The sequence below is a fragment of the Tenrec ecaudatus genome, chromosome 12, assembly GCF_050624435.1.
Source record: "Tenrec ecaudatus isolate mTenEca1 chromosome 12, mTenEca1.hap1, whole genome shotgun sequence".
NCBI classification, from domain to species: domain Eukaryota; kingdom Metazoa; phylum Chordata; class Mammalia; order Afrosoricida; family Tenrecidae; genus Tenrec; species Tenrec ecaudatus.
Genome location: NC_134541.1, coordinates 58,736,330 through 58,755,103, shown reverse-complemented (window position 1 = coordinate 58,755,103; position 18,774 = coordinate 58,736,330). Strand labels below are relative to the sequence as shown.

Here is an 18,774-nt window from a genome sequence, read left to right as displayed (position 1 = left end):
TGAATCCACATGACTCTGCACCCAACAGCCTGTGATCTACCAGCTTCCCACTTCACCTTCCTGCTGCATCTGCCAGCAGGTGCAATAGTCTTCGAGCCTCTAGCTAGCATCTGACCCACGGATCTGAGTAGGTCAGAGCTGGGATGTTTTAGTAATATAGAATTCTTTCTTTTACATATATGAGTGTCACTAATTTTGCTTCTCCACAAAATTCAGCCTAATACACTGATATTATGTATTTAAGTACATATTTAAAAATTTTATGATCCCTGCTTCTACTCAACTTACGGCTTCACAGTTGCTGTATCTCTAGTGTTGAGAATAATTCCTAGCACATAGCAGTCTCTCTACAGTTATTTGTTAAATTAATGAGTGAATAAGTAGTTTCTTTCATTAACCAAATATCTCTATTTTAAGTAGTTATTTTTGCTTTGATGATCTTTGCCTTAATAAATTTATTCGGGGCAGTACACAAATCACTGGTGCTTTTCCAGGGCTTTCCAAATTAACTCCATGCTGAGTAAACACCTCTGTTTATTAATAATAAATTAACCATATACCTAGTATCTGCACAATATTTTCATTTATTTCCTTTTATGCAATTAACATCTGAGTTGGTTTGTGGGTGCATTCATCAAACAATGTAAGGCATGAGTTATGTAAGATGTAAAGTGATCAGCATTCCCTTTCCCAGGGGAAAGCGCAATGAGGAACTTATGTCACATTCTTCTATTACATTTTCATAACTGCCATCCAGGCAACGCTGCCTTACGGCAACATTATATGCAAAAACCCCAAATGCTGTCCAGTCCTGCATCACATTCACAACAATTACTAATATGTTTTAGTTCACCACTACAATGATTGTACCAATCCATCTCAGGGAGGCTTTCCAGTGCTCTTGCTGGTCCTCTACATCCCCGAGCATGATAGTACCTCCTATGGTTTATTTTTCCTATCATATGTCCAAAGGAGGCCTGGTGGTGGTGTGGGTTAAGTATTGACCTGCTTGCTGCATGGTAGATAGTCCACTCACTCCTAAGGAGATGAGGCTGTCTGCTCCCTGTGTGGGTGGGAGAGGGGGTGTCACTATGAGTCAGAAGTTACTCTGTGGTTTTATATATATATATATATATATATATATATATGGAACATTAAAATATTGTATTGAATATTTTATATTTATATATATTTTAATGTTCCAAAGCAAGCAAGTCAATGTTCTTTTGGGTTCCATTCGATTTCCATCTATTTGTGGGCCTTTTTGCCTAGTCGGCTCACTTGGATGCTCCACCAAACCTATCCCAGGATGTGTAGTAGTTATGCCATTGACCATGGCATAGTTCCTAGCACAAGACGCAAAAATATGGCCAACGGACAGATGGCTGGTAGTACTCATTTCCCAAACCCTACTACCAAAAAGCTAATTACTGCACAGAGCAACCTTATAAGAGAGCATGTAAGTGCACCCTGAGCTTTCCCAGCTGTAAATAAATACAGACTCTGACCTCCACAGTTTTCTCCCATGGAGCAGCTGGTGGGTTTTCAGTATTTTAACTACTGCCCCACCAGGGCCCATTGGTACAGAAATAATCCATTGGCATTGAGGACCCTGTCTAGGGTTTCCAGGCCATTAATCTTTATCAGAGCAGATAGCCTTCTCATTATTCACAGTGAGCAACCTAAAGATTGACCACCACCGCCAAGAGGGCTTCGTACATAGATACATCAAAATATTTTCCTTTTTACATCAATGGATTCATAATATACTTACTAATTCTGTAACTTATTCACTTAGTAAATATTTCCATAGCTAGGTGAGAATGCCAATGGGTTGCACATAAAAATATACCATCATTTATATGGATGATCTCATTTTCATGGGCATTTAGATTGCTCCTCATTTTTTTTCTATTACTGCGTGGCTATGAAAACGTCTCTACAGATACATTTGGGGATAATGCAAACTTTTCTTTAGAAAAAGCTCTTAGGGACGTAGGACTAAAATTTAATTGGTCCTGTCAAATTGGCTTACAAATAGGCCGACACCTGTGGTATGTGAGGACGCTTGCTTCGCTGATCCACACCACAAACAGATGTTATTTATCTTTTTAAAATTATCTCAATCTTATAGCTTTTAAATATAACCTTCTTGAAATTTGTAATGACTTAATTTCTGAAGATGTCAATCATCCTTTATATACTTATTTTCCATTTGTATTTTTTACTAAGTATTTCCTATCTATATAGTCATTTCCCTTCATTAGATTAGCCTTCATTCTTTTAGATTTGTATAAATTCTGGGTCTACTCTGGGTGTGGCTCCCTGTTTTTCATTTAGGTATTGTAAATATTTTCTTCCAGATTGTCATAGGTCTTTCTATTTTCATTTCAGGTCTTTGTCTGAAAATGTTTAACATTTTCAGACCTGTTACCTTTCCACTTTATGTTTTTAGTGTCTTATGTAGGAAGTTACTTTCCAATCTGTTCTAAAATATCCTCTTTTTGAGAAGCATTTATTATTTTTCATTTTTATGTTTAACTCCTTACATCACTTGGATTCATGCTGGATTATTTCAATTTTTTTCTTTATGAGAATGAAATGAAATTCCTTGTTTGTCAATTCCAACCTATAGGTGCCTTTAAAATGTATAAATAAATAAATAGATAAATAAATAAAGGTGATTTTAGGCCCATTTATACTGTTCCACAACCTTGCACATTGGAAACAATTTTGGCTTGGGCCTCAGTCAAAGTTACATGCATGTGGGGAAATATATACTATCATGACTAGTAAGTTCTCTTACTAACACCACTCCCACCCCTGCATGCACATAGGGGATGCCCTTTCAACAGAAGACAGACTTTATGGGATCAAGTACTAGGGATTCTGTATATAAAAATGATATTTCATCAAGCCTGTTTACACCATCTTGGATACGAAAAGGCTTCTCAATGAACTGCAACAAAGGAATCAATGAATTGTACTGACAGAATCAGCAACATGGAAGCAGAGTGGCCTTAGCAGCCTAGAATTTTATTTCTCACTCGATATGTGAGATAGTTTATTGTGCCAGCCTGGCTGCTAAACACAAGTGGGATTAATTGAAGGGCGCAGAGGTAAATGGCTCAGTAAGCCCCACCTTTCTTGTCTCTCGCTCTTTGATCTTTGGACCAGTGTGTGTCTGTCTTGCCTGTTCTGGGCCTCAATTTACAGGCTACACTACCTGTGGGACTCCTAGCCTATGGAGTGTGTTGCTGTAAGTTGAGGTCCTTTTAAGATCACATGATTGGAATTTACATCTCTTGAGCTGGGGACTGGCAGTTGGTGACCCGGCTGACAGTTGATGACCTGCCTTACTCTTGGCTGCCTGTGCTGGGATAGCCTAGCTCTCTCTACAGAGGACTACCTGGTGGCCCTCAAGACTTGAAGGACTGCTAGTGTCTCACAACTCTCATGTGAGTGAGTTGCACTGAGCCATATGTACTGCTTTATAATTTAAGAGCTCATTTCTTGTGTTACATACTAACTCTCTTTATAAATAAATATATAAAATTATCAGCAATCTCGTTTTATCTCTCTAGAGGACCCTGTCTAATACACTATCTCTGTGCAAAATTGTTGTCGGACCTACCCCTAACAGCAGTTTGTGGGATCCCTTCCTGGTTTTGTTCCCCATCGTTAATGCACAGAAGATGCAAATGGATCTGTTTTAGATCAGCTACTGAACAAAAGAAACTGAGGGTCCTGATTTTATGGGTGGATTTTTAGAGAATTCTTGTAGAGTTTTTATTATTTTGCAGAGGCTTCAAATCTGAAGAAGGAAAAGGAAGGGAAAAGGTCACTAAATATCTTTTCCTTTGTGGAGGGGGCGCCTCCACAGAACACCAAAAAAGGGAAAAGATAAGGTGATTCTGGGCTGAGACATGTAAAACTAAAGAATAATAAACTCAAGTTGATGCAGTTTAAAGGCTCCTCATTACCTGGCCTGAGATACGGCACCCATTGTTATTTGTGGTTGGAGATTATTTCTCAGCCTGCCATGGGCTGATAACAGCCTCATCCACTGGTCTGAACGCTCATTGTTCGGCAAGCAGAAACTGTGTCTCGGACAGAAGCAAACTTGTCCTCAGCTGCAGCTTGGCTGCTTCTGCCTTGCCTCTCTCCCTTCCCCGGACAACAAAGAAACCAGAATTTCTATCACCTGAAAGGTTCTCTGGGACTCTCTGCTCAGCCCTCTCCCCGCTCCCATGACCTAATTTAGATCAGGGTTCTTCTGCGAGTAAAATGCTGAAATTTTCTTTTCCTGAGAACAATGTCACATTAGTCAACTTAAACAGCGGAGTTCACAGCACAAATTGTCTATATAACTCATTTTGCCCCTTAATTATATTCCACCTTGTTTTATTATTTAAGAGCAATATACGTACTAAGTATTTGTATACAGACAAAATGTTAGCACTGGAAGCGAATTTGGAAATGCAGTTTAAACCTCTCATTTTGTAGGCTGACACACAAGAACCCAGAAAACCTCTTCGATTGTGTGTTCACTGGCGGATGCTGAGCACAGAACAAACCTTCGCTTTGCCGCCTGAGGCAGTCTTGTGAGAAAGGGGAGTTCTGGGTCAGGAGTAAAGGGAGTGAGGTACTAAAAAATGCGAAGATCACGACCTCTTCTCAAATATACAATTAAATGATAATCAAGGATGATTCGATACTACAGGTTTGGTCTGTTTTACCCACTGGCTGTCCCTTTTCCAAAGACGGCTCTGAAATGTCGAGGAGGTGAGTGATATTGCTCTACTTTCTGACCTCCATTCTCCCACACATATTTACATTTATATCTAACTGAAGAGAAAACACATATATATTTTTTAATTGCTGCTGCTGTTGTTGTTGTTTTTAGGGCCCTCAGAGTGGCTCTGGCCCACAGCCATCCTATTGACAATCGAATGAAACACTGCCATGCCTTCTGCTATCCTCACAATGGTTGAGCCCAGTGTTGCAACCACTGCTAATCAATCTTGTTGGCGATCTTTCTTCCTTTTTTTTGAAACTGACCCTGTACTTCACAAGGAGTCCTGGTGGCTTAGTAGGTTACTAACTGCAAGGGCAGAGTTTGAAATCCCCGCTATACGCAGTGGAAGATACAGCACTGGTAAAGAGCTACAAGCTCAGGAACCAGCAGGGGCAGGTCTCCTGTGGCTTGCAGTCACTCTGAGTCAGAATCAATTTTATGGCAGTGATTCAGTTAGATGTTACCAAGTGTAATGGCCTTTTCCAGAGACTGCTCTGTCCTGATAACATGTTCAAAGTATGTGAGTTGAAATCTTGCCATCCTTGCTTCTAAGGAGCATTCTGGCCCTATCTCTTTCAAGATAGGCTTGTTTGCTTTTCTGGTAGTCCATGGTGTTTTCAATATTCGTTGTCAACACCATTATTGAAATACATTTTGTATTCTTTGGTCTTCTTTATGCATTATCTACTTTGCATATGAAGCTATTGAAAACATCAGGGTGTGGCTCAGCCCAAGGTACCCTCTTTTTTAGATGAACAGAGCATAATTTCCCCAAGGACAAAGTTAAAAAGGGTTAGAAAGGAAGGACATGGGGAGCAAGAAATACAGGTAGGAAGTGGAATATGTGATGTTATATTATGGAATTGCAACAAATGAATGATTGGCTGTAAAACTGGCTTTTAAACCATTTTAATAGCACTTCATCCACATGCCATAGAATTTAGTAATTCAATCATATCAAGAAGAGTTGGACTATTTTATTGCCACATTCCTTCCTAGAATATGTTTTTCTTCCTTGTACTCATTGTTATTCATGTATTTTTTTTCTAATTTGGCAAAAAAAAAAAAGCGTTCTCAAATTCCCCAATGTGATAGGTAGGTTTATTGTGCCAACCTGGCCAATAGGAACATGTGGGATTAATAAGGTCGCAGTTTGATTGGAGGGCAAAGAGATAAATGGCTTGGCAAGCCCTGCCCCTCTCTTTAGCTAGTTCTCTGCCTCAACTTGTGAGCTACATTACCTGTGGTACAGCCAACACATGGATATGTCGGTGGAGCTTGAGTTTCCTTTGAGATCTGCTTTGACACACAGCTGGTGTATATATTGCTTGAGCTTGAGGCTGTCGGATCCTGTTGTCTTGCATTGCTTGAGTTCGATATCCATCCAGGCCTGCTTCAATGAGCTTCTGAGCTGCTGATTGTTGGTGATCTGTCTTGCTGTTTGCTGCCTGTGGCCAGACTGTCTGCTTCCTTGACTTTGGATCCAGCAGCTCTCATGACTTGTAGGACTTCCAGTATATTAATTGTTCCATGGAAGTGAGTTGAACCAAGCCCTCTGTACTTGTGTGTGAACTAATTAGCTGTTATATTCCTTAATGCTATAGATAGATAGATAATCATAAGTGCCCTAGTTTTATTTCTCTAGATCATCCTAACACACAAAACATCTACATGTACACTTCAGTGCCACTGGTTATATCTTTCATGGTGTACAATCATTTTTGATATTCTTTTCCAAATAATTCCATTACCATTAACATAAACTGATTTTTTTCTGTAAACCTTCATCCAATTCACAGTAGGATGCTACAAATAAAAATTATCATTGGTGTCTCTCTTCCAGGCTAACTACCCTATCTCTCTAACCTCAAACCAATTTTATGTAGGTTATCCATGTACTCAACTGTAGAGGACATGTCATGGAATTGGAACTTGAGAATATTCTTTCACCTTCTGACTTTTCCCTGTCTGGAACATTGAAGCATGATTAGGGAAGGGGCAGCACTTTTATATCAGTAAGGCAAAGTCACATCACAAAGATGACTTTTGAATATCTTCTGCTTCATGGTGAACAAATATGCCACATTCAAGAAAGCTCACCAGAGTTCTTCCAAATTAAAAATCTCACACATCCATATACTCCCCCTACTTCTTTTATTCTGTTATGCAGTTGTTATAAGGATCTTTAACCACATTTTATAGCATGAATTTGGAATTCTATCTTTCTTTAGTAGATTAAAAAATCTTTGAATTTAGAGACAATGCCTCACTTGACACTTTATCCACAATTGCTTCCCAGATAGTAAGCTCTTCACAAATATCTGGTGAATAGGTAAGCAGTTTAATTAGTATCTATTCAATTGATAGCCAAGGGCTAACAAAATCCATACCTAGCTGGCTTACCTAGTCTCTTAAAAGTCTACAGAGGGCTTATTATAAAGGACAATGTTGCATAATGAAGACTTCTTGCACATCTTTGATAATCATTCAGGGACTAAATGAACATATCTCTGTAATTTTTGTATTGCCTAGCAGCAAAGATTTTCTTTTCTGCAAAGATGCATGTAAAAGAAGCAAGGAAGACAAGAATACACAAGTTCTCCATGGTAACTGGGTCACAGCAGCATACAGGCCTGGACCAGGGCATCAGATAAATGGAATAAACAGTGGTACATTTTCACCAGCAGAAAACAGTCCGCACTGAACTGTTTCTCCCTCACTAATACTCAAAGCCCACATCACCAGTTCTCTAAACATCAGCAGGACACAGAGAAGTGAAGGACAAGGCTGAACAGCATTTATATCTGTCTTATTATTTCAAAACCTAGGCATTGTTTTTCCCTCTCATCTAAACATCAACCACTAAATCAATCAACCATGCTCATGGCCATTTATATAAAGTGCATCTTACACTTTGAAAGCTAAACCAAAATTGTACCTCAATCCAACAGGGAATTGTTTGATGTATCCTTTGGTTCACAGATCATTTCTTTTAACTGTAAACTATAGATCTCTTTCCCTGTATTTGGCTGGAATAGCAACCAGATTAAGCATTGAGTTAGATGGAATGATTGCTTAACAGACAGCAGTAGAAACCTCTGATTCACATTCATAAATTAGTAAAACCTACGAAGGACAAGAGATGCCAAACAGCAGTCAAATGAAAGAACATTGACAAATTTATTTCCAAGGTCACAGTTCACAGCCAATGTATGAAATTTATGAACACTGCATGCAAGGGGAGGGGGGCAGCATTGAAAGATCAGAAGCTACTGCAGGCACAGACCTCTTGAGGATCCTTCCTTACAGAGAAAAACTCAAGCTGTTAGTGAATCCACAAAAACTATAGAGAGATCACCAAAGTCAATCTCACTAAACCAATGATCTAATTTCTTCTTTATTGAAGCAGCTCTGGAAAATGTCAGTGATAATGGCGCTGAATAGTATGTTTCATTTTGAGTGGAGGTTTTTCTGATGGTTGGGTAGATGTGTCTGCTGCTATAGCTGTTTCTGAAGTCAAGATTTATAATCTATAACTGCATTAAGTCATAACTTTGCAAAGGGTTTGTCAAGCATGAAAAGTCAAGAGCACCACACCAGGCTTCTGTATTTGGAAATGCCAACAGCTCTCCCTGGCAACCCAAGGCTGATTCATTAGCAGGAGTCATCAGTGTACTTCTTAGGCCTCCCTGTGCACTGGCAGATCCATGGATCAAGTGGCAGGAAGGCTAGGAGAGTGAGGTAGTTTCAGATGAAGGAAAGAAAACTGCTCATGCCCTTGGGAAGGGGCAGCTGGCCTATATTTATCCACAACCATACCAAATATGTGGCAGAAATTATATTCATGGCATCATAATCACAGAGTCAGAAACATTAGAAAAGGAATGTGATTAATTGGCTCTTATAGCACTGCTCCCTAGAGAAAATTCTTTGGCCCAATTCTTATCCTGTTTATAATTTATAGTAAGAAAGCAATGGGACAGAATTTATTCTGGAAAGCTTGATTAAGTAGAGATCAAACAAAGAAGAACTGAACCTCCTTCTGAAGCAGAGATGGGAAAGCTCTATGAAAAGTAAGAAGCCAGCAAAGTCAAGTACCAACCCAGTTCTCAATGTTCCTTTGGGAAGTGTATGCCAATCCTTGCTCACCTTACATATGCTCAGAAGCAAAGAACAAAATAAAATACTTTCTGATTTTTGGCAACCCAGTCCAGTCAAACCCCACATCGTTTGTCGCATATTAGGAATCTCACCCTTCACTAATATGCAGGTAAATAAAATATTCTGTTATGATGTCTAGCCTCCATTCTTAACCTCATTGTTGGAGCACACAGTGATATGATTGCTCTTCGGTCTCAATTCCTTATTTCTACTCAGTTTCTCATCACTAGAGAGCACCATTCTGATGGACTTTAGCCTGATGTACCGGAACCGGATATGGCACGAACTCCTACGGGAGTTTCCCACAAATCCAAAGTTAAGGTTTTTGCTGGGAAATTTTCAGATATCGCTACTTGATGGTTCTCCTAAGAAAGAGGAATGAGGTTGACCTGTGAGCACAGTCGCTGCATCTCTTACATTTTAGCACCTGTGTTTGTCAGATCCCAATCGCCAAGCCTCCTGGACCACCATGGTTGAAAGCCCAGTTCCTGCCTCCCATGTTGTTTCTATTGCTACCTACCTGGGAGTTGGCCCTGAACTCATGACAACTCCATACAGAGCAAAACAAAATATTGGAGTCATGGGGATCCATGATGGATTTGGGATTAAACTGGTGTTCTCCATGAGGTTTTCACTACTTGGTTTTTGGGATTAGATAGCCAGGCCTTTTTTTCTAGTCCATCTTAATCTGGAAGCTACACTTAAACCTGTTCTATCTCATAACAACACACAAGCCTCCTCTGATAGGAAGCAGTGGCTCTGCATGGGGTGCATTGGTCGGGAATCAAACTGAGTATTCTGCAAGAGGATCTAAGGATATTCTAAATCTCCAGGGTTCTGAAATGTGTTTGCTTCCCCTATTTATCCTTCCACATTTTTGCTATGTAGAATACAGATTTAACAGAAACGAAGGTGTTAATTTGGAGGTATCCTAAAATGTGCCATATGCCTATCTTTGAAGGGAAATTGATTGTTTACCTCTAGCACAGATAGCTACGTAGCCATGCCATACAAGGGGGTACCCTGCAAAAATTGGGATTTTTTTTCAAAGCCATGTATTTAATTAAACACAAACAACAATCTTATCACTTCCAAAGTACACTCCATTACATTTAATACAATTGTCCTATCTGCGATTCTTGGAAACCTTTTTCAAATTCATCTGTTTGGATGAGTAACAGCACCTCCCTCGGTTTTTTTTCTTCCCCTCTGCTAGTCATCAAATTGCTGTCTTTCATGTTCCTCTTCATTCATGGAAACAAAAAGAAGTTACATGGAGCAAGGTGTGTGGGGGCAAGAGAGGCATTCCATTTTTTTGTCAAACCCTGGTACACTGAGATGTCTGCATGAGCAGGTGCATTGTCATAGTGGCAAAACCAGTCCTGTCTGCCACAAATCAGGTCTTTTTTGTTGTACTCTGTTACACAACCTTTGCAGAACCTCTAAATAGAAAGTTTGATTAACAATCTGACCTGGTGGAACAAACTCCAAATGCACTATCCCCTCACAACAATATAAGAAATGAGCATCATTTTGGGGGGTAGCCCCTCATATTATGTCATATATTATTTGACCAATGATTGTAGAGGAAGCTGCTAAATCTCACTTATATGGACCTAAATTTATGTAAATATACATTATGAAGAAAGAGAGAGAGATGGGGTGATCTATTTATCTATCTATCTGTGAAAGACCAACAATAGACAACCAGATACGTATGGCCCCAGGGAAAGTACCCTAAATGTACTTTGACTTATTTTTTTTTCATCTGTAAAGAAGTTTAAAATTCTTCAAGTGTCTGAAATATATAAGTCCTATATAAATGGTACACATGTATACATATGCACAACAATCCATGCTTTTATCATGTTCATATTTGTATATAAATTTCTATCACAGAACCTGACTCTTAAGCTTCAATGGCCTCAGACATTGCACAGAATTCATTCTATTTCCTAAGTTCTAAACCCCCTTAAAATATTCTCTTCTTGAGCCACTTTTTAATACTATAGCTACAAAATAACATTTACTTTGCAATTATAATTTTTATGATTAAATTCAAAAATTAATTTTAATCTGTATGCTTATAATATGAAATTGAAATAATCTTAGTGAAAAATATACAAGTTAACCATTTGTCAGTTTTAGTAAGTTTCTTAAACACTTACAATAGCTCATTGACTCAGTACTTTTCAAATGGGTTCTCCAGGGTCCAGGTATCTCTGGTAGAAGACCACTGATCTAGTTCAACCCAAGATCAGATCTGAAGCCAAGGTCTCCTATTCCCTGCTTGGAAGCCGCTGTCCCATGCCATGCTCCTGGGGACTACTGTATTAGCTTTGGGTGTCTGGAGAAACAGACCCAGTGACACAAAAAGAGATTTATATCAAGAGAGCAGCCCACACAGCTACAGAGCAGATAAGCCCAGTCCAGATCAATTCCTAGGTCAAATGCTAAGCTAGAGGCCCTTTCTGACTCACACAGCTGCCAAGATTGACAAATGAGGGAGAAGGGAGATGAACTAGAAAGCAGGAAGACCACAGGCCAATGGAATCAGAGTTGAATTAACTCAGGGTAGGCAGGCAAGATGGCAGACCACCTATAGATCCACGTCCAGCAGGCAACATGGCAGACAGTGTGGCCCAAGTCCCAAGTGGCCAGGCACAGGATCCATGCCATCAACAAAAAGGGAAAGGGGAATGGGGTTATTTCTCCACAACATCTATTTATAAATATGATGGAGGCCACAGCCTCAAAGAGATATCATTAAGCTGCGATTTGAGTCAGGGGTTATGTTCCACTCTAATTTCACAATGGCTTTCTACGGAGGTCTTACTGCCAGACTACTGAGGATTCTGGCCCAATCAAGTTGATGCAAAAGCTAAATAGCAAAGGAACTCACCTCCCCTCTTTTAGGAAGTCTAACTCAGATTGGCATAGAGATTAGACCCACCAAGAATAGTGCTGCTGAGGCAGAATGGCAGTAGATGCTTCCATTCTGCTCGCAGACTAAAGAAGAAGGTTATACAATTTGGGAAAAGGAGGTCAAGCAGGAGTGAAGAGGTTATTGTCACTGCAGTTGAGCGGAGAAGGAATATGCTGGAGCATCTTTTTAAGGGAGATGCTTTAGGAAGAAGCATGCCTTCAGGGCTAAGAGCAACTTTGATTCTGGCAAACTAAGAAGGGTCAAGATGTAGCTTCCCAAAAAGTCAGAGGTTGTTTCTCTGTTGTTTTAAATGCAAACTTAAGAGAGAGCTCTCTTAACCTCCAACACATGAAACAAAGACAGAATCAAGACTGAAGCAGCACTTCCAGGAATAAAAACTGAACATTTTTCTGAAAATGTTTTGTATTTTTATCCTTAGGCAGTACCATATTTTCCCCAAATGTGGTGGATGGGATAGAGAAATTCAGGAAACATACACAAGTCTATTGAAGAAATTAATTGCTTTATGAAAGAGAATTCTCTCTGTATATTTTCCTTTTAATTGCAAATATCCTCAGGGTACATGGCACATTTTGATGGAAAACTTTTGGTTTATTGATTGAAAACATTTTGATTTGCTGCTGATGACCTTCTGTAAACATTTCAAAAGGACAAATTTTCTAGTGAAGGAAGTATGTATGCATTTCCTTCTGAGTAGTTCAAAAATAAAATTATTTCATGAGGAAGGCAAAACACTAAGGGCATGCAACAGAACAGCAAGGGGAACAGAGCAACAAAATCTCCAAGGAGTACCAAAAGTAGACTTTGGGGCCAGGGCTTGGCACCCCATCAGATTTGACTGGAAAACACTCCTAAAGGCCAAAAAACAGTCCTTGAATTAACTACAGGCTTTTCTTTTTGTTGCTTTGTTTTTGTCATTGGCTTTTTGTTGTTGTTTCTCTTCTTTTCTTGCTTTGTTTTGCTCTGTCTGGTTGTTGTGCATGTTATTATCTCTACATGTCTGTCTAAATAAAATAAGCTGGATGAACAATCTGGTGGAGAAATCAATGGGACCTATGTTTCCAGTGGGACATGGCAGAGAGGGGAGGGGGGGAGAGGAAGTGATGTTAAAAACCCAGGGACAAGGGAACAAGTGATCCAATTCGGTGGTGAGGAGGGTGTAGGAGGCCTGGTAGAGCATGATCAAGGGTAATGTAACCTATAGGAATTACTGAAACCCAAATGAAGGCTGAGCATGATTGTGGAACAAGAGGAAAGTCAGAGGAAATAGAGGAACGAGCTAGGAGGCAAAGGGCATTTATAGAGGTCTAAATACAGGCATGCACATATGTAAATATATTTATAGGTTTAGTAATAAGGTAGCAGATGGACATTGGGCCTCCACTCAAGTATGACCTCAATGCAAGAATAATTTGTTCTATTAAACTGGTATTTCATGATGCTCACCTTCCTGACATGATCGCTGAAGACAAAGAGGGTCCATAAGCAAATGTGATGAAGAAAGCTGATGGTGCCCGGCTATCAAAAGAGATAGTGTCTGGGGTCGTAAAGGCTTGAAGGTAAACAAGCAACCATCTAGCTCAGAAGCAACAAAGCCCACATGGAAGAAACACACCAGCCTGTGTGATCACGAGGTTCCGAAGGAATCAGTTATCAGATATCAAAGAACAAAAAATCATATCATTGTGAATGAGGGGGGTAATGCGGAGTGGAGACCAAAAGCTAAGGTGTCCAGATTTTAATATTGGTAAAGCGGGACACCATTGAATGGGGTGGGTGGGGGTAGGTGGGAAGGGTTGGGGGTGTTCTTAATTAAAAATGTGGTCTATATGGAGTGACAAAAATTTTCATAGGATGCAAAAATAGTATTGTAATATATATTTTTAATTTCAACATAAATACAATTTATAAAAATAATACATTAAAATATTATATATAGTATTTTATTCTTTGGCGTATTTCTCATTTAAGTGAATTTTTTTAGTAGATTGCTGTTGTTTAAAAGGTCATGAAAATATTTCACACATAAAATGGCATTCAAGGTCTCAATACTTAATTGTGATTTTTCTTATGTCCACAGTTTATTTACCATAGGAAAAAAACGCGTTCAGTAGCAGCATTCATTCCTGGTAAGGACAGCACGTATTCTGCAATTTCTAGTGCATTATTGTATGGAACATGGTTTGTTTCAAAATGATGAAATAGTTCTAACCATTTGTTCTCTATTGTGATTTTTGCTGATGCCCAAGATTTAACATTTTCCTTATCAACAGATATTTTTAATAATGAAACCTCATTAAAAAGATCATTTTCAGAAAAAAAATTTTTAAGATCATTTTCAGAAATATTACTATATGGGAAATTTTGGGTAATATTATTGAATGATTTTTGCACATCTTTCCAATTTAGTTCTTGTTTTAATGCAACCCAATGAACATGTTCAATATCATTGTAATGTACCGTCCACTCTTCTAAATAATCTGTGCAGTTACTATAGAACTTTTTCACGTGATTCATGCATGATATCTGCACGATTTATTGTACCTTGTTCTTCTAGCTGACATACTATTACAGATAGTTAACGGAAGAAAATTATTTCCTAACTGCTCTTGACACTGAAATTTTAAATTATTAACTTCATTTGCTACTTTGATTACCGAAATTTTGTCACCTTCAATAAGTTTTATAGCATTTTGAAAAAGAGCTGCTTGATTGTGTACAGACTCTAGCCAAATTTTTGAAGATTCTTTTTCAAAACACTCTTCTAAAATTCTAGGACATTTATCCTGTGATAGAAAGTAGGATTTCAAAGGATCATATATTTTCAAACTTCTTTCAATAGCTGGCAAAAGTGCTAACTAGCACATGTTACTATATCCAAGTATTTTCTGATATTCGACTCCGCAGTTTCAAAAAAATGCTTAAACATTTCAACGCGTACACTGTATATATAGAAATAAGAATATATTTTAATAACAATATTTTCCACATCTACGGCAACGAACCAGCAGCTGTTTGAATGGCGTTATGTACTATGCATATTCCCTTCCCGTTCACCCGCCGTTCCCTAGCTTGTCGTGCATTCTTTCCAAAACTCAGGACTTTTTTAAAACACCACAGGATGCGGGAAAAATTGTTAAAAATCAGGTCTGTCTCACCAAAAGCGGGGCATCTGGTCACCTTACCCAAAGCCCATCTGTAGGCATATGGACATCCCCTTACAGGAGGGTCCCTGAGAAGAGTCGAACCAGTCAGGGTGCAGTGTAGCAATGATGAAACATACAACTTTCCTCTATTCCTAATGCTTCCTCCCCAGCCCACTATCATGATCCCAATTCGACTTTATAAATCGCGCTACTCCAGAGGATGTACACTGGTACAGACAGGAACTGGAAACACAGGGAATCCAGGACAGATGATCCCTTCAGGACCAGTGATGAGAATGGCCGGAGGGTCGGGTTGAAAGGGGGAACTGATTACAAGGATCTGCATATAACCTCTTCCCTGGGGGATGGACAACAGAAAAGTGGGTGAAAGGAGATGGCAGATGGTGTAAGACATGGCAAAATAATAATTTATAAATTATCAAGGGCTCATGAGGAAGAGGGAAGCGTGGAGGGAGAGGGAAAAATGCGGAGGTGATGCCAAAAGGCTTGAGTGGAGAGCAAATGTTTTGAGAATGATGAGGGTAACGAAGGTACAAATGTCTTTACACAATTGATTTATGTATAGATTGTGATAAGAGTTGTATGAGCCCCCCACTAAAATGATTAAAAAATAAATGAAAAAACAAACAAAATGTATGTAGTGCCCTTAAGTGGAACAACAACAAAAAAACCCACATATATGTATTTATTTAATATCAGGATTGCTCTCACTCACTGCCCCTGAGTTGATTACAAATCATGGTGACTAATAGCAAGCTATAAGTGCAGGAAATATACAAATAATATTTACATATATATTAAAATATGAATTGCACAACCATATATCTTAAAAAAGATTCTAATTACAAACCTTCCTACTTCTAAGATGGATTAATATACTGCTCACAACAATAAAGACATAATCAGATGAAATAATGTACATGAAAGTATAGATCACAGACTTCAATAAGTTTATTTTATAACCATCATGATGGGGGAAGAAATAGAGAAAAAGAAGTGTGAAAAAAGATAAAAGGAAAACACCAACTCTTGCTTGACATGTGCTCTTGAAATGATTATTTGAATCAAGGGAGCTAATGTGTTCTTTTAGCCTAAATAGACCATCTATGAGCAACATTTAGGGAGAGAAAGTCTTAAAACAAAAAAGTTTAATTATTCATCAAGCCTACATTTATTAGTTATCTGTGGTTTGGGTGATCCTTCTGTTGCCAGCTTAATGACTTATTAAATAATAATTGATGAATATTTTTTGTATAATCAAAATGATACTGGTTGAATTGAATAAAATTATTTTGCTTTTATTTACTCATTGGTTTCTAAGGGTAATTAGAACTTCTCTTAATGCCTATTTGCAGTTTTAAGAGTTTGAATAAATAGAGCTTCCAAAAATTAATACACAAAATGTCAAACTGAGATGAAGGAAAAATAATTTGGGCTAAATGTAAGAGTCACTGATTAACTTGAGTTACAAATAAAAAGCTATTCATCAGTTGTCAATAAATCATAACTCCATAATTAATAGGATAAGTTCTTAATATTACTCTATCATTAAAGTTGGGAAACTGATCCAGGAGCTAATAATATCTGTGTCCAGTTCCATTATGACCTTGGTGATAGAGTAGTTAAGCACCAGGAAGCAAACAGAAAGACTGAGAGTTTGAAACTACCAGTGCTTCACAAGTGAGAAATGCGACAGTCAACTTCTCTAAAGAACAAACTCAGTGCCATTTAATCGATGCTGACTTCCAGCAACACTGTAGGACAGGGTTGAACTGCCCCCTGTGAGTTTCTAAGACTAGCTATTTGTGAGAGTAGAAATCCTATCTTTTTCTCCTGAGAAAGGGCTGGTGATTTTGAACGGCTAACCTTGCAGTTAGAATAATCACTGGCTATGAAAACCTTGTGTAGCAGTTCTGCTTGCCCAACAGAGTCTCTGTGAGTCTGAATCGACTTGACAACAATAAGGTTCCCACCACCAACAGCAATTATCATTGCATAATCAACTCAGCTCACTGCCATCTAGTCAATTCTGATGCACAAGGACCCAGTAAGCAAAGTAGAACTGTACCTGTGAAGACAAACTCTTTACTTTGCATGCTTGGTGTTTTTCCACCGCCTACCTTGTGGGAAGCAGCTCAACTTGTAACCCACTACAGATGCAGGAGTCAGATTTCTTTGCATAATAGGAGGATAAATGAAAAACAGTTGCTAATGGTGTCACAATTTACATGTGCATGGCTTTACTTCATGCAAAACATATTTAAACCTGCCTCTGATATCAGTGGATGGTTGAAGACAAGTTCTTAGTAAAATAGCTGTTGCAGTCTCATTAAAAGTAACAAACACAAACTCATTGCATTGAATCAATTCTAAGAGTTCCTATGAAAGCATAGGCACACCTGTGCTCCAGTGTTCACAGCAGCACGGTTCACAATCGCAAAGCATTGGAAATAGCCTAAATGCCCATCAACCAATGAATGCATTAAAAAGTTTGGGATATACATAAAATGGAGTACTATGCATCCCTAAAAAGCAGTGATGAACCCATGAAGCACATCACCTCATGAAAAAGTTGGAGGAAATAATCCTAAATGAAGTAAGCCAAGCACAAAAGGACAAGTACAACACGAGTCCACTGAGGTAGCTTAAATAAGTACCAAATGCATAAAATCCTGGGCAAGGTCCAGGCACTCTGAAAGGGCTCGGACACAAACCAGGGATGCATATGGAAGCCAACTGAAAAGGAGGGGACATGCAGGGGGTGAGGGGGAGGGAGGATGTAGACAGAGGGGGAACAGGACACTAACCCACACATTGGGAGGGTATTGTTCATATCTCCACAGAAAAGCAAGAAAGGTACCAGACCTCAACCTGGGATGCAAAGCCTGGAGAGCAACATACCCGCATGAAGCAGCAAACCAACAGGTCTGCTGGAATGGCCCCAGTCCCAGCTACATCAACCCCTCCCTAGAAGAATTCAGTACAAGAACACCACTGAAGATACAACCTGGGGAGATGGGTGGGTCTGCCCAGACCACACAAGAGCAAACTAACAGGGAAAGAGAGAGAGAGAGCGCCGCATCCTGGCCCACCAAGCTTCGAGGACTACATTCCTGCTCAGACCAGCCAATGCACAAAGAAGACTGGGACTGGCCCCACTACAAGATAGAATACCCTCTCACTGACCCATAGTGCTTTGGGGCCAGTACTGAGGACACAGTGTGGGGATTGTGCCTGGTCTGATCCCCCTACAGCAAAGCAAAACATGAAGGGAACACAACAAAAGAGCAAATGGAGCTAATCAATGAATTACCTGAGGAATCCTGAAAAATGACTTCAGACTTTGTGGACAGGGCATGGCACTTCACCAGGCCCTATTGGGAAAATTCAGAAGGGTCAGCAGACATACATGGAACTATTTATAGGCTTTCTTTTCTTCTCTTCCTCTGCCATCTTCTCCCCCCCCCCTTTTCTAAGGGGTATCTATATAGGATAACCAGGATAACCAATCCCAAGGAGAAAATAACAGGGTTGATGGCTCCAGGCAGACTCAGGAAAGGAGGAGGTGGAAGAAAGGGAGGGGGAGACAACTAATCCAGAGATAAGGGAAAAATAAGAGATTTAAAATCGATGGCAAGGTAGGCGTAGAATGCCTGGTGGGGGTTGATCAAGTGCAATGTAGCCAAGAGAAAGTACTGCAA

At 39.3% G+C, this 18,774-nt stretch overlaps 1 protein-coding gene across 4 annotated transcripts in view; it reads right to left on the bottom strand.

The window, feature by feature from the left end:
* OPCML (opioid binding protein/cell adhesion molecule like) overlaps positions 1–18,774 on the bottom strand; it is a 732,004-nt gene that overhangs the window by 64,568 nt on the left and 648,662 nt on the right. The gene's annotated exons all lie outside the window — the stretch shown is intronic.